Source organism: Pleurodeles waltl, chromosome 11 (assembly GCF_031143425.1).
Source record: "Pleurodeles waltl isolate 20211129_DDA chromosome 11, aPleWal1.hap1.20221129, whole genome shotgun sequence".
NCBI lineage: Eukaryota > Metazoa > Chordata > Amphibia > Caudata > Salamandridae > Pleurodeles > Pleurodeles waltl.
This window is the reverse complement of record NC_090450.1, coordinates 937,860,852-937,865,928: the sequence shown is the minus strand read 5'-3', so window position 1 is coordinate 937,865,928 and position 5,077 is coordinate 937,860,852. Positions and strand designations below refer to the sequence as shown.

General features: G+C 47.5%; 1 non-coding gene across 1 annotated transcript; it reads left to right on the top strand.

Annotated features, from left to right (window-relative positions):
- The first annotated feature begins 4,564 nt into the window (after nucleotides 1-4,564).
- Nucleotides 4,565-4,705, top strand: LOC138266729 (U4 spliceosomal RNA). Its single transcript, XR_011199661.1, has one exon. It is a non-coding gene; the product is annotated as a U4 spliceosomal RNA (small nuclear RNA).
- The last annotated feature ends 372 nt before the right edge of the window (nucleotides 4,706-5,077 follow it).

The window sequence follows — 5,077 nt, the reverse complement described above, 5'->3', positions numbered from 1 at the left end:
AAAGTCTTTATCAGCCCACAAAACCCATCTGGTGATGGGAACAAATCCTCCTCTTCCTCTTCCTACTACAAAAAGCCTTGGTGTTATGTTTGCAAAAACAAAGGCCGTAGGGTAGGGGAGAGCTCCTGCCCTATGAAAGGCACCACTAAGTCTTCCACCACTACTACCCCCACTTGTACTTCTAGTTCCCCTCACAATAGCAGTAGCGGTGGGACTACTAACAGTAGTCAATCTAAGAGTGTATCTGGGCTCACCTTAGAGTCTGTAGTGGGGTCTGGGCTAGTTAGAGAGACCACTGAGGCTGTCTTGGTCCCTGCTGGGGCATTGACTTCGCCACCCTTGTTGCCTGTCCCCTTAATATGGGTATGTACAATCAGCATCCCCTCATAAATGGTGGTGAGGCTGAGGCCTACAGGGACACAGGTGCCAGGCTCACTATGGTGACTGAAAAACTGGTGTCTCCTGAGCAACACCTACTTGGTCACACGTAATAAGTGACTGACATTCAGAACAAGACCTTGTTCCACCTCATGGCAGTTATTGATTTCAGCTGGGTGGGTGGGTGGGTGGGTGGGGGGAGGGGGGTGTAACAGGTCCTAAAAAGGTTGTGGTTTCCTCAGACCTAAGTGTAAAATGTCTACTAGGGGACGACTTGGAGACCTCAGCTTTGGCAGAGGTGGAATTGGAGGTGCACGCAGCAATGCTGAGCATCCAGGGCATATCTATGCCCTTACCAGAGCACAGGCTAAGAAGCAAAAAGAGCAAGGAACCTTGGAGCCTGGAACAATGGCCTAAGAGCTTCCTAAATCCAAGGGCAGGAACTGTAAGAAGTTATGCCCTACTCCAGCCGCCAGTGAGGATTCAACTCTTGAGGGTTCAGAATCCACTCCCTGGGTGGAACCTACACCAGAGGAGCTTCAAGCTGACACAGCTGAACTCTTGGGTGCAGGGGGGCCACCAGGGATGAGCTCAGTAGGGAACACCAAGTTTATCCAACACTGGAGAGCTTGAGGCAGCAAGCTGCAGCACAACAGGCAGGGGATGTCAGTGGCACCCATAAGGTGTACTGGGAATACAGACTCCTTTATTCAGAGTCCAGGGATCTCAAAGTTGGTGCCACCAGAAGATTGGTGATCCCTCTGAAATGTAGGGAATTTCTGTTGACCCTTGCACATGACATTCCCCTGGCAGATCACTTGGGGCAAAGTAAGACTTAGGACAGGCTTGTCCCGCACTTTCACTGGCCCCACATGTCAGAAGACACAAATGTGTTTTCTCGTTCCTCTGTCACTTGTCAAGACAGGTGGCAACCCAAAGGCCCCCCTCACTTCCACTTCCAGTGGTTTTGGTTCCCTTTGAGAGGGTTGGGGTAGATATTGTTGACCTCTTAAACCCTCCATCAGTCTCTGGGAACTGATGTATACTGGTGGTAGTGGACAATGGCACCAGGTAACCGGAGTCCATTCCTCTTAGGACCACTACAGCTCCTGCAGAGGCCAAAGCCCTCCTCATTATCTTTTCAAGGGCGGGCTTCCCAAAAGAAGTGGTATCAGACAGAGGTGCAAACTTCATGTCTGTATACCTGAAAGCCACGTGGAAGGAACGTGGTGTGACTTACAAGTTCACCACCCCTTACCATCCCCAGACAAATGGCTTAGTAGAGAGATTTAATAAACCTCTCAAGGGTTTGATAATGGGGCTCTCTGAAAAACTCCGCAGGAGATGGAATGTCCTATTACCATGCCTTCTCTTTCCCAACAGGGAGGACCCTCAGAAGGGTGTGGACTACGGCCCATTTCAAGTTCTGTTTGGGCACCCTGTTAGAGATCCCCTTGCTTTTGTTAGGTAACACTGGGGACAACCTCTCAGGCCCCCAAACAAGACATAGTGGACTATGTGCTTGGCCTCAGATCAAGGATGGCTGAGTACATGAAGAGGGCTACTAAAAACCTTCAGGCCAGCCAGGAACTCGGGAAGCAATGGCATGACCAGAAGGCTGTCCTAACTGTCTACCAGCCAGGACAGGAAGTGTGTGTCCTGGAGCTTGTGGCTCTCAGGGCACTCCAGGCAAAGTGGAGTGGTGCCCACACCATTGTGGAGAGAAAAGGGGGGGTCAGCTACCTGGTAGACATTGGCACTCCCGGAAGCCCCCATAACCCCTATTATGATAGGTCAGACATGGCTCTGCTCATGGCTACTGATGAGCGACAGGAAGAGGAGAGAGACCCTCTCCCTGACCTCTTCTCCCACAATACAACTGATGGCTCAATTGATGGGGTAGTCCTTTCTGTCTGCCTCTCTGAGTCCCAAAAGGAGGACTGTAGAAACATCCTAGGGCAGTTCTCAGAACTCTTCTCCCTGACACCTGGTCAGACCACACGGTGTAAACACACCATTGACAAAAGAGACAGTTTGCCTGTGAATAGCAAAATTTACAGACAACCTGACCATGTGAGGGAGTGCATCAAATCTGAAGTTCAGAAGGTGCTAGACCTAGGGGTTATTGAGCCCTCAGATAGCCCTTGTCCAGCCCTGTAGTGCGTGTCCCAAAACCTCACTCCCGAGATGGAAAAAGAGAAATTAGGTTTTGTGTTGACTACAGAGGTCTCAAAACAGTTAAAAAACACTGATGCTCATCCTATATCTAGGGCAGATGACAAGTATCTGAGCACCTTTGACTTGACTGCTGGCTACTGGCAGATCAAGTTGGCAGATGATGTTAAACCCAAAACAGCATTTTCCACCCCTAGTGGGCATTATCACTTTACAGTGATGCCCTTTGGGTTGAAAATTGCACCTGCCACATTTCAGAGGCTGGTTTATAAAGTTCTACAGGGGTTGGAAAGCTTCAGTGTAGCATATCTGGATAAAATAGGTGTCTTTAGCTCCAGCTGGGAGAATCACCTGGTCTGCCTAGGACAGTGGTCTTCAAACTTTTTTTGGCCACTCCCCCCCCCCCAGAAAACTTTTTTAGAGGTTGGCCCTCCCTCCCCACCACTACCAGAGGACAATTTCTGTATGTTGGTACTCTGCATCATCAACAGCTATCACCACCTGCATATCCCAAATCATATCTGGTTATATTTGGCAAATAATATTGAACATGTGTTAAGCAAACTGAAGATTTGTGACTGCCTATGGGCCTCACTTACAAGAATCGGATGCGCCGACATTGATGCGTCAGATTTCTTCTGTTTCCCTATGATCCCCTAACAACGTCATAGATCCTCTGTATTTACAATACAGAGCTCCATGGTGCACGTTTTCACAGATGCATCAGAAAGTGTGATGCATCTGTTGGCGCTGAGCTTACGCATTGTTGGACAAGATCCGTAAAATGACACTGCTCTAGCAATGTGAGGAGGCTCTCCTTGGAAAAACCCCAGCATCAATTTTACGCCTACTCTGAGCAGGCGGTACAGTTTTGACGCAGTGAAGTCTCAAAATGACAAAGTGAAATGTAAATTTAACTGCGTCAGAACTATGTGGCTTTCTCCCTGGGAAGGCCTACCCTGCATACATTATACCTGGGGAAGGTATAATGTGACGGAAAGCTTTACAAACTGACGCATTGGTCCCCGTGTGTCAGTTTGTAAATCTGCAGCAGTTCTGTGCACTGCTAACGTCACTGGTGCGCCCATAAAAAAATGATGCAGCAGTGGTGTAAAGGGCATGTTAATTAGGCCCACAATATCACGGTCCCCATACTTTTTTACGGACTTCAACCGCTGCTTCCAGTTTGTTGGTATAGTCACAGCAAAGTAGCAAACATAAATGCATACAGTATTCTCCAAAGTGTCGGTTCTGCTTTACACACACGAGCAGAAAATTGGTTAGCTGCTGGTGTGCTCTCTGACCTACTTGAAGCGATTCTTAGCAAAAATATCTCCTTCGACTGTTGAAGAGACATATAGGTCTTTGAAGTTACTACTTATATAAATAAGGGGGCAACATTGATGTTTTCTTATTGCCCCCTTTCTTCCCCTTAATATGAGTCCACCATTTCCCGAGTTTCTCATTTTACAGATGTTCTCCGGCACACTCTAAGATGTTTTCGAAACGACGAAACCAAAATTGTATTTTTTAAAGGTGTAAATGAAATGCAGCAAATGCAACTGTGTAGCTCAATGAAACGGCTCACCTGCAGTAAGTGCTGTATCGAAAAATGTAGTTTACCATTTACATTTCTTTCAATGATTACCATGCCTCCTTGGTAAACATTTGAAGACATGCTTTAAGAATTCGTGCTTCTTCCATTTCCACACCACATCGCTAGCAGCATGGACCCCATCTTCACATGAAGAGCATCAAACCTGTAACTAGGATGCAGCGCTACCTGTGCAACTATTTAGCATAAAATTTCCCAGAGTTCTCTGCTCGCCGGTATGGAATATTTGGGGCAGAGAGTGGACGGAACCTGATAAAACAATCCTAACAAAGTGTATTATTTTGCCTGTTAGAAGCCAGTGGAGGTGTAGTAATTCTTGGACAACTAAACGTTTCCTTGGTCTTTGTATCATGAGGTGGTACCCCGAGACGCACCTTTATTCGCCTTTTTATTGTTAACTTTGCGCAGTGGCAGTATCGTAGCCAATGAGGTCTAACTGAGGCGCGATTATTGCTTATTGAAAACTTTACCCAATACCCCGCCATGACGATTTGAAATATAGTCGATATTGGCAATTTTTGACAGTCTCCAAGAAGACTGAGGCCCATATTTATACTTTTTGACGCTAAACTGCGCAAAGCAGTTTAGCGTCAAAAAATTTTGCGCCGTCTAACGCCATTCTGAAGCGCCATGCGGGCGCCGTATTTATGGAATGGCGTTAGACGGCGCAATCAGACCGGCGCTGCCTGGTGTGCGTGGAAAAAAAACACGTAGACCAGGCAGCGCCGGCGTTGGGAAAAAATGACGTTAGGGCGTCTTAAAATGGCGCAAGTCAGGTTGACGCTAAAAAATCGTCTTAACCCAATTTGCGCCATTTTTTCGACGCCCAGACGCCATTTCATGACTCCTGTCTTAGTAAAGACAGGAGTCATGCCCCCTTGCCCAAGGGCCATGCCCAGGGGACTTGTG